Below are 11,727 nucleotides of genomic sequence, written 5' to 3'. Positions count from 1 at the left end.
TTCTGGGGAGTAGAAAAGTGCTCTTCTCCTCCTTTTATGGCAATGGAGACAGAGAAACAAAAGCCACTACTGTAATGGTACTAGAAAACCTCTCTGGCTCCATCGTGATGTGGGGCAAAACAGCAACTGTGCTGCTCTTCACCTGCTCCCTGGGGCTGGGTTAGGCAGGCTGGCATACCCAGCTAAGGACAGGGTGTAGCTGCAGTGGAGGCTGCAGGCAGGCCCTGCACAGCCCTGCTCCCTGCAGCACACAGGTGCCAATGCTGGGACAGGGCAGGGCTGCCAGGCAGCTGCCAGCAGTGCTGCCACGCTGCAGTAACCAGCGGATCAGGAGACGGGTTCCTGACTCTTCAGGGAGAATATGGGATGCACTCGGGGGCAAAGGGGGACCCTTGTCACACAAACATTATTTATTTATTTGCATTCAGCAAAACAAAACCACTATGAAATGAAAAGGTGTCAACTTGCCCCACAAGAGGAAACACAGCAGTGGCTGCTGCAAGCAAGCAGCTGCAGACTTGCTCCCAGGCAATAGCCTAGGCCAGTGCAGCTCTGGAAAATGTTTTCAAAAGTCTTTAAATAGCACGCAGCTAAACACAGTTTCCACCTTAGAAACCCAAGGTTTCCAGCTTCTGTATTAGGATTTGTCATAAAATTCAGTGAAATCCTTAACATTAAACTTTATTGTAATGTGCTGATAGATCAAAACTGATGTATTACAAATATGAACCTAAAATTAGGTCAGTCTGTTTCTTCAAGGTGACCCACCAATGTTACAAATCAAAAGCAGATTTATGCTGTTAGCAAACAATAACCTGCTCTCCACTAGCACTGGCTGAGAACATCATCATTTCATTTACGTAAAGTGAGTCCCTGTCAACGCTGGATCCTCTAATCACATGAAACTTAATTACATATACTTCAAAGTTCATCTGTGCTAGTTTTATTTTTAGTAATAAAGTGAAGCTTAAAAAAAGACTTTTCACCTTTCACTTGGAACAAGAGATTAAGAAAGGTACCACCCAGGAAAATTCAAGAGAGGTTCAATTTAAAGTAGGAGTTCTGGATTTTGATAGTTCTGCAATGTGATTCCATTAATTGTTGCTAACAAATTAATCCAGCCTTGTCTACAGACATTGTTGTAGCTGTTGATACAGTTATGGAAAGGCATCATTTGGTTTGGAAGAGAAAAATATAATGCCTCTGCTGCAAGTCTGGGTTTGTATTCCTTATTCTTTGCTAGAAAGAATAGACAAAACTGTCTATTTTATAGCTTTAAATCAGGTTTATCCCTCTCTCAAGAGACATGAGATGAATCTCACACCAGGGAAGTCTTTACAGGCACTTCTAAGGGCAACATCCCATTGCCAGTTGCTGTGCCTGTGCCTTATCTAGAGAGGCAACATCTACAATGAGAGGTAATAGTTTTAATCAGAGCTAACACACCTGATATCCTTCTGGGCTCAGACTTATTCATTTGTCCAGGCAGGAAGCTGCAACATTGGAACTGAAGGAAGGTTAGGCATCCCATGCATTCCACACCGGTTATCCTGGTTGCCTTTGCTGGCCTGCCCACCAAAGACACCTTCTTGTGGCTGAGTCTGTTTCAGTCCCCAACTGAGTAGCAATCACACAAGTCAGAAAGACCTTAGTTTAAAGAGGCAAAGGTGGTGTTATTTCTAAAGATGCTAAATGATGCTGTCTCTTCCAAAACTGCCTCTGAAGGCTAAAGACCAAGAAGAAGGATGAGTCTTGCATCCTGCTTACCCAGTCTGCAGCACAGCATACATGTTGATTTTATCACAATATTCTGTCACAAACAGCTACTCTGAAACACAACAAGATAAGATTCACATTTTATTGTTATGACCTTTACAACCCTCTTGAGCCTCTAGCTATGCAGAGCAGTAGTTTCTTCATGCTGTGATCATCTGGACGCAGAAAGAGAACAGCACTTCTGACATGCTTTGCAGAACAAGCCCTTAAGAAAATCTCTGGGCAGCCCATCTTCTATACACAATACAAATTTCTGTCCATACTTGGTGACAGCAAACCACCAGGCCCACTCAGCCTTACACAATGCACGTGCCTGACTGTTGGCAGAGCAACCTAAATGTGCTTTTTCCAGAGAAAACACACAAGACAGCTAGAAAATATTTTTTGTTTCTTGCTTTTTTTTGCTGATCTGCACCTGTTGTTCTACCTAATTCTGGGCATCAGAATGTCTTGGATGGCAGACTCCCAGAGGTAAGGCAATACTTGACCTCATTTTCTTCTAAGTCAGGTGTGAGGGGCAGAACCTGTTTCACATTGCTGACACATGGCACAGCTGCCTGGTCACTGCTTAGTTTGTAGATACATGCAGAGAAAAAGATCTCAAAATGCAGATTATTTGTTTAAGTTGACATGAGTAAGATGTTTGTGTCATATTGCATTTTATGCTCAGAATATTTCAATATTACGCAGTTCAATACTTTGTATTGTAATTTGACAATTTTTTAAAAAGTCTTACCTAGAAAAAAATCATGCTTACAACTTATCACTTCAAATTAGAATCCAGCAATTTTACACCTCTCTGTTACCAAAGTGCTAGTTAGAAAGCATTATTTTATTTCTCTATACTTCTATAGAACTTTTCATCTGCAAATTTTTCAACTGCCTTGAAGAGGACTCCCCATTTTTTCTCTCTTTATGAGTACAGTGGTAGAAACAAAATGAGTTTAACTCTTTCTATTTGGGCTCACCATGCTCTGCAAAAGCAGAGGCAGAAGGGAGATTTGTGCTGAAGAGTCTTTAGCCTCACTCAGACACTCTAACCCTGAAACAGCCCTGCCTTTCCTGGGCATAAACTCATCAAACTGCAGAGCATGGTGGCACTGAGCCAGGATAAAGAAGCTCAGCTGTAGAGGCAGAAAATGTTGAAACTTATCACTGGGCTGGGGGGCTGTGAGTAGTGCTAGGACATAGGGATAGGCAGCAGTCTGCTTGCCACCCAAGACTTTAGGAAGTACCTTTCACTTTTGGCTGTGTATTAGATGTCTGAACTGCTTTCTCTAAATAGATCATGATTAGACATGTATCTCAACCTTTAGAAAGCTGAAATATTTAGCTGTTCTTCCAAGAGTGGGCCCTAACATTAAATCAGCACAGATCTACATTGCTGCTAGGTAGGCACTGCAGTCATCCCTATTTTTAGCAAAAGGTGATTAACTTCCTTTGTCCACACTTACGTATTTCTATAAAAAACACCCAAGGACACCGAGACTAATGCTTTTTCCCATGCAACAAGAGAAATATGCAGCACCACTGAGCAATGAGAGGCTGGGCAGGGTACCCCTGGACAGCAAACACCCCTTGCCTGGTGTGGGGCCACTGTGACTGCCAAGGATGTGTGAATAGGGCAGGGCTGCAGCAAGGCATGGCTGGAGACCAATTTTGTTGAGCAGTGCCATCCAAAATTCCCTAGCTTTGTATTTGGTGTGAGCAGGGGCGGGAGATCCAGAGGAGGGTATCTCTTAAGACCAGAGGGGGTCTTGAGAAAAGCATCAACATGTGAGAGCCACTGGGCAACACTGGGACATGGCTGATACTGATTGAAACAGGCTGGTCTCCCAGATTATCCTCCTGTGTCACTGCCTGTCTATCCCAGAGGGACAACGCCTTGGAGCACAATATGACAGACAGTGGGTGATAGGACACATCCTGTCACAGTCTGTGCAGAACAAAACACATGAGGTGAGGTGAAGTGGGAAGCACCTCTGGAAAAGCCAGACTGATGAAGCTGAGATCACTTTGCCTGAGAACAAGTGTGGTGAGATCCTGTGCTGCCTCTCTACAAGCAACCATGCTGAGTCTAGGGAGAGGGTGACAAAGGAACCTAGCAGAGAAACCATGGCCTATGGTTCCTTTGGTAATAAACCTCATGTCTTGGCTTCACACAGGTTAAACACCTGTTTCTGGACAACTCTGCAGCTGGAGCAGAGCTCTCTGCATTGCTGCCCATACATAAACCTGCACAGGGTAGTCTACCTGCACTGCCATCGCTGGTGTGAGATAGATAGGTACATCCCAAATCTCCATGGGTCACTGAAGCAGCACAGCTGGCCAGCTGCAAGCTGCACCCCAATGCAACATGTTTCAACAAAAGATGCTGAGAAACTGCTCCCCCAGTTCCTATCCCCAGTGTATCCACCCTTGCTTCACCTGTTTTGAGCCTCTTCAGTGAGGTGAACCCCCTGCAGAAGGTAAAGGAGGTGAAGCTGGGCTGAATACCTCACCTGTAGCATCTGTGTGCTTTGAAATGTGAGTAGCACCAAGGGAAGAAAGCTTGTTCAGGAAAAAGGTGGGCTAATAAAGCAGGGCAGCACTACTGAAATTGGTGTAGGCCATTGGGGCAAACTGTGTATGTCACGTGCTATAAGTTGAGTTTTTGATGTCATTAGATGCCAGTCAGTAAGGCTATGAATAAATACCTATGGTGATTAGGAAAGTAAAGGCATACATTTGATGTCTAGAGCTTTTAAGGAAAACCATACTGATGATGAATCAGGTACTCTCCCTGTGATCTTTTTGGGCCAAATATCCAGAACAAGCAGGAAGCATTAGAGCAAAACCAGGATTTCCTCCTAGTAAATTCAATTTCCCTTGTTTAGGCTAATTACATTGTACCAAGTGATGTAATCCTTTTTTTAAGTTGCGGACTGAGAATTTAAGGAAAAGGAGACAGAAAACCAAAAAAAATATGAGTAAAAGCAAGACTGCGTGTAATTGCATTGCCTTTGTGGTGTGAAGAAGTGCAGCCAGAAGTGACTGGTGGATAGACTGTGCCCTAGGGCTGTGTACAACTTGTACCAGTGCCTGGGCTGTCCTTACTGTGCTCACTCAGAGCAGCTGGTGCACAATGAGTTTGGATTACTTTCCATGCATACTTGCTTGTATCTACTGATGAAAATCAAGCCTAAAATATTGTGTTTCTTCAGCTATATCTTCTTAATTTAGTTACTGCCAACCACTTGATCCCACTGTGGATTTCACCTCACTCTAGTTGTCTGATTTTACTTCACTCTACAAAGTTTTTGTTACTGAGGATCTGAAAGTTAAGTAGATTTTTTTTTTCCTTTGCTGTCCCCTTTACATTCACAACAGTAACTAAAGCAGACTAAAATTATTCTTCTGTAGGGTTTTTTGTAGACATGCTGGCTTGTGCAATGTGCCATTGGGAGAGGGGCAAAGGGAACAGGGGCTCAAGGCAGCTGCAGAAGGTGCAGTAGGGGAGGCTGAAGTTTGGGAAGGTTTTTGCTGTGAATTGGGCCACTGTGACCCACCAGCAGGTGTGGTCGGCGCTGGTGGGAGCAGCGCCTTTTCTATTGGGAGCACCAGCAGAATGCAAATGCGGAGGAATTGGCAGGAAGGCTGTGCTGGGGGCAAAGCCAAGAAATCATATCCGCCCAGAGCTGCGTGCTGGGGGCCAAGTGACAAAGCTGTCCCGGAGGGTCAGGCAGCCCCAGCGGCTCCGCATTGCTTCATGAGATCGGCAGTCCCTTGGCAACATCCCGGCCCAGCCCTGCGGGGGGAGCGGGATGGGACTGCAAAGGTCACCCGGAGCTCCTGCACACACCACACAAACGGGGCTGGCAAAGGGAGCACGCACGGCAGCGGACCTTGAACCCTTGTGCAAATTTACCAGGGGATGTGGAAAAACAAACACCGAGGAGCCCGGAGAGAGCGGTGGTGGTGGTTAAAGCTACCTCTGAATAGCAATTTTCAAATAGAGTTGGTAATGAATTTTGCAGCCAAATGCTTTTGATCAGGTATTGCCTGTTCTGGTCAGGCTTGAGAATCTTTCACTAGGCTGTGTATGTAAACAAATCCTTTCCTTCCCCTTCCCCTTTCCCTTTCTCCTTCCCTTTCTCCTTCCCTTTCTCCTTCCCTTTCTCCTTCCCTTCCCCCTTTTTTCATTTTTATTTTAAGGGAGAGAAAGAGGCATATTTGTAAGGCCAGATCAGGCTATTTTGTCATAACATCCCATTTGGTTGGGATTAGAGCCCTCCTCTGGAATGAGAAAAAAGCCTGAGGTTGGAACCAGCCAGCTCCAGGCTAAAGAAACAGCATTCACTTCCCAAGTGTTCTCTCTGCTGGGGAGTGATAAGGAATGTGTTTGGGGTGGTTTCTTACGTTCTTACGTTTGTTATAGAAAATTGCTCATTTTGCACACATAATTGTATCTTTTCTTTATTAATGGTTCCTCTCACCTTGGGGCAGGTGAAACGAATGTCTTGTTAGGCCAGGGAGGACAGTCAGTGCTGAACACCTCAGACCAGGCTCTTGGCTGGTGAGGCATCTCTTGGTTTCTACAAACTGCTTCAAAAAATATTGGGTTTCATCCAGCTCAGGATAGGAAAGATTTCAAAGTCTTGTAGTTTTGTGGGAGGAAAAAACTATTTTCCACCAGATGCTATTCCTCAGAAAATATGTTAGGAAGGAAATATGTTAGCCATGGAAACTGCCAGAACAGCTAAGTCTTCATGTATCAAGCTTACTTTTAGTGGGGTCAAGGAATGGCTGGGTCTACTTCACTTCAGGGTTTTTCCTATTTTGCCTGCATTGCTGTGGGGGTTTGTAATAGAATAGAGTTCCCTAAAGCCAAAAACCATGATTCCAAAAATTGAGCTGAAGGATATTTCTCTTTGAGACTGAGTTGGGAATCATTCAGACTATGACTTTAGCAGACAAGGAGATGAAGAGCTTAACTGTCTGTAAGCAGCTCCAAGGTAAGAAAACTGTACACTTTGCAGAAACTTGTTTTAATAGTGGTGTGTTTAAAGGAAAAAAGCTTTGCATTAACAAATATTTGTGCCACTGCTACTCTTTAAAACAGAAACTGTTACCAAGTCCTGAGTGAAGTTAATGGCAATTAAAGATGAGTGGATATTAGGATAACTAGTTTGAAATGACATTGAGGAATCTGTGTTCTTACCAATGTATGTTAAGAACTTTGTAAAGTATTTTGATAAATCACTACACTAGAGACACCATCTTTTTCATCAGTATTTTGGTAGCTCCAGTCTCTGTGAACTCCAGCGCAGGAAGTTTAGCAAAAATGTTCTTTAGGACATTTTACTTCACTGCTTTCAATATCCAGAATAATTTTCCCTTCCTTTTAGCTTGGGTTGTCTTTTACTTAGATGAGTTTACACTTTTTCAAAGGCTCAGCAGTAAAAGCTTATTTATGATGACATGTCGTGGTTTAAAACCAATAACTAAGAAAATTACTTATTTCTTGCTGTGAGATATGGATTAGAACAAGAGCAAAACAGGCATAAAACTTAAAAGGAATAAACAAAGTTTATTGACAAACTACAATAATAAGAACACCAGAATAAACTTCCAGAAAAACCTTTTCATCCCCTATCTACCCACTATTCCTTTGTTCACATGACAACAGAGACAAAAACTTTGGAACTTTGGTGGCTAAAACAGTCCCAATTCTTGCTACAGTCTTTTTACCAGTCTTTGTAGAGAAACAGAAGTTTCTTCCTGTTAATTTATGGAGTTTCTCACAAGAAAACTATTTTTGTTATAGTTTTCCATTGCCCTAATGTTAGCTGCCCAGAGCTGCTGTTATCAGAGCCCACCCCTCTCATTTTCACATCACTCTGAGGTGTGTATGGGCCATGAGTCTAAGGATGGCATCTTAAGGATGAGTATTCAAAGGCAAAAAAAAGTCTTCTTCATCTGTTTTTGTGAGCTTCACTAGACAACAGTTTTCTCATTGCCTCTCAAGGCTTCAAATCTCCCAGCACTTCACTATACCATAATTACTCTACTTTTTACTCAAATTTACACTTTGAACACTTTATTCCTCCCTACATACTTTATCATGAATTAAAGGAGTTCTTTTCAGGACTTCATTGTCCATCTCCATAGTTTTAACAGAAAGATATTTCAGCTTAATTAAAGCATCTTCTTAATTCTCTACCTTTTCTGAAGCTTCTTTTCTTTCCTGTCACTGGTAGTTTATAAAGTCTCTTTTCATGTTGATCACTCTCTTTTTTTCTCTCTGGATAAAAGATTAATCCGCAAGTCTCATCTGGGTAATGAAAGAGTTAAAATCTTGCCCAGGCTGTTGTAGGTAGTTCTGTGGCCTCGGCCGGTGCAGGAACTGGAGCCGTCTGCGATGGAGAGTTCCTCATGGCTGCTCTGGAGAGTGTAGTCGCCGCCCCAGCCCGCTGCAGGTCCAGAGCCTCTCTCCTTCTTCACTCAGCAGTTTCTAGTGAATTTAGTTACAGCAAAAACCCTGCAGCCAAGCCAGAGATCGGCTCGGCCCGGCCTGGCCCGAGCCCAGGGAAAACCCCCCGCAGGGCCCACATCTCCCGGCCGGGAGACGCGGCAGGCCCAGCCCTGTCCCCGCCCGGCCACATGGCCTGGGCTGGGAACGGGAGGCCCGGAGCTCCGCCACTCTTCACAGCCAGGAAACAAAGAGAACCAAGAGAGCTCTGGTTTTACACTTTAAGGTAGGGTTCACAAGTTGATCCCACTTTTCAATGGCCTAAACTGCTGTCAATTCTCAGCAATGACCGATAATTGGTCAGGAGAAAAGACTCCAGGCAGTTCCCAGCAACTTCAACTTCCTTAAAGGTAAAGTAACTCCATAACACGGCATTAATTAATTAATAAATTATTAACTGTGTACATTATTTATTTTGTACATTACAATAGTCTCTTTGGCTTAGATATTTGTTGGCTGATACCTGTCTCTGAAAATGAATTTCTAAATGTCAATAATTCCAAATCTGTCTAGTACCAGTAGTATGCTTGATGAAATACTGTATTTTGGTTAGATGGATTGTATCCTGGGCTCGTAAGCACTAGCACTGCAAGGTTCTTGACAGGAAAGCTATGTGTATGCTCTGTACAGTTCCTTTTGATGTTTTGGTTAGCTCATCCCAACTAATTACTACCTGACTTTGTGCCAATATGGAATACAAAACATTTCTCTCTCTTTTTCCCTCCAAGAGCAATTTCTGCTGCAGATTTCTAGGAGGGAAGCATGGCCTTTCCATGAATGAAAGTGACTTGTATTTTCCACAAAACCTGTGAAGGTACAGGTCCTTGTGTCTGGTCCCCACTTGTGTCTGTTCCTCCCCTCCATATAACTTAAGTCTTTTGTGGTTCTTGCTTTTTAGTCACAACAAAATTTAAAGGCAGTGGGAGAAAACAGTGGCTACAGTAAAGGGGAAACAAGTGGCTGAGAAAAACCTTTGGCTAGTGTGGAACAAAGTGAGAAACAGAAGAGTCATTGAGAGGAGAGAAAGAAGGAAAGCTGAGTGAGGTCACTGCTGTGACAGGGTAAGAAAAAGTTGAAATGTGTCTCTGTGACAGCAATTGCTTTGGACATGAGCAGCCATCAGCACTGTAGCAGCGCAGACCAAAAAATAAAAATTGTCTTTTTTGATGTCCTAAATTACAGTAGCCATATATTCAACCAGATATCAATTAAGCAGGCAGTGTATCATCAATGCACAGCCAAGTGTCACCCTCGTGAGAACACATGTACACCACATGTTTAACACAGCTCCATCTTCCAATGCAATTCACAGAGATTTGTCTAAAGGCCTACTGCACAAGTCTCCTCCCAATATTACTTATCTAGGAGATACTTAGGGCCTCTGAGATGATCCATAACTCATCTTTTTCTTAGAGTGCTGTTTGATATCATTCTGAGACAGACAAATCTTCTTTAGCATAAACTTTTATGGTCTTCTTTTTCCTCTGTTCCCTGTAGACTCCACTCCATGGCTTGACTGCTAGCTCTGATATCTGATTTCCTCAGGCAGTGGCTAATCCATTTCCACTTTCTTTAATAGTAGCTTTCATGTGTCTCCCTGGTACTACACTGTGCTCTCATTTGTCATCCATCCAACCATCCATTACTGTCTAAAATGTGGAGACATAGCAATGTTTAGAAATATTCTCATCAGTTCCTTTGTGGTCCCCAGTGTCTCTGACCTGTTCAATAAAATTTCCTTTACATTTCTGTTCAGAATTGAAGTTTACTTCTCCATTAATCTTAATTTACACATCACTTTGAAACAGTAAAAGCAACAGGTTCCCCTCCAGTCCCAGTACTATTATATCTTTTTATGTCATAGCATCAAACTCACAAAGTTTTCAGCCTGAATGACTGTGCTTCTGCAATCTGTGTGTTTTGTTAGATCATTCAATATTCTTTTTATCTTCCCTGCTCTATCAACTTCCAGCTTTGTAAGTTTGTGTGTTTCAGTTTCCTCCCATTGTCAGTCTCTGCAGTCACATGCCATCATGTCTGGTCAGTGATTCAGATACCACCTGTGAAATCTAGGTCTTCCAGCATTTTGACTGATGTTCACCATATCCCTGCCAATGATATTCCTCAATCAATGAATAGAAGAAGTAGCAAGAGTGTTCAAAAACCTGCTTATCTCAAAGTAGTCTCTGCTTTGAATGACTTAAAAGCTGCTTTCTCAATTACAGCATAAAAAACATTCCAAGCTATGAACAAAACCTTAAAAACAAAACCACAGATCAAATGCATTCTCAGGGATTATAAAATGTAGGTATGTATTTGAATACCACAGGATGCCTTGTACAGTAGATGACATGTATTGTATGACAAGATTACATGATCTTACCATCCCATTACTATTTCTGTATTCTGAATTTGACATCATTTCAAAATTAGGAATCCATTGGTTGTCTCAAATTCTCCAGACTGTTCTTGACAAGAACATGCTTGATACAGAAATAAACTTTCTCCTTGAGGTATTTAATAAAGACAAGTCCTTCTAGTCATGTATAACATTTTCTGTTTTCTCCAAATTTTGCCAAGAAGTTTGTGGCAGCAGTAAAGGTTGGTGTCCTTTAGTTTTGCTAAGTTGCAATTCATCAGTTCCACAGACTGCGTTTTCATTGTGCAGGTCTGGAACAGCTTCCCACAATTCAGCATGTTTTTAAAACCCAAATCAAAACAAAAGCAAGAAAATGAAGAAGTGAAGAAGTGAAGAAAATGAAGAGGTTTGTGTATTGGTAGACAGAGCTATTGATTTTTTATTTTAGTTCCAGATCTTATTTTTTTTACCATGTAAATGTTTAATGTGATCTTACTGATGAAATTTTGGCCTTCAAAGCCTGTCATCCTGCCAAAGCTTCTTGTCATGTGGATATGGCTGTCCTTACCTTCAGCCAAAGGGACATAAGATGGGCACACTCAGCAACTGGCAGGAGCAAGCTTTTAATTATTAGAGAAACTGAACACCTCAGAGTGCTCCTTGCCATGCAGCCAATACCAGGTGCTGCAATGACAGCTTCGGGGCAGTGTTGGTTGGCCTGCATCACATACCTTGCTGAAATTTCTTTGTAATATTGCATAAAAAAGTGCTTTCTCATGCTCCAGTGTCATATAGTTATGATAACTTCCTTACATCCCATCCATCTGCCAATGCACCTCCCATTGCCTTTATTTTTCCTCTTTACTCTTAGGGATATTTCAGGGGTGTGACAGATTGGCATTTAAGAAAACAAAGAGAAATACCTAAGTAAGTTAAAACTGCTGGAGGCTGATGGGAGTTTGTCTTCTAGCCATCAGCTGGCCATTTCTAAGAATTGACAGTAGTTTTAACCATTGAAAAGTGAGATCAACCTGTGAACAGCACCTTAAGACCTAAGCCTGGGAATTTCTTTGTCTCTTTG

The 11,727-nt window shown here is 42.4% G+C and overlaps 1 long non-coding RNA gene across 2 annotated transcripts in view; it reads left to right on the top strand.

The window, feature by feature from the left end:
• Window positions 1–5,648: 5,648 nt before the first annotated feature.
• Window positions 5,649–11,727, top strand: part of LOC107202672 — a 23,138-nt gene continuing 17,059 nt past the window's right edge. For both annotated transcript variants that reach the window (XR_001520788.3, XR_001520787.3), the window contains exons 1-2: window positions 5,649–5,810; window positions 6,692–6,770. This is a non-coding gene — a long non-coding RNA (uncharacterized LOC107202672). The remainder of the gene's footprint in view (window positions 5,811–6,691; window positions 6,771–11,727) is intronic.

This window comes from Parus major, chromosome 4 (genome assembly GCF_001522545.3).
Source record: "Parus major isolate Abel chromosome 4, Parus_major1.1, whole genome shotgun sequence".
Lineage (NCBI taxonomy): Eukaryota > Metazoa > Chordata > Aves > Passeriformes > Paridae > Parus > Parus major.
Note: the sequence above shows the minus strand (reverse complement) of the source record. Positions and strands in the feature narration are given on the sequence as shown.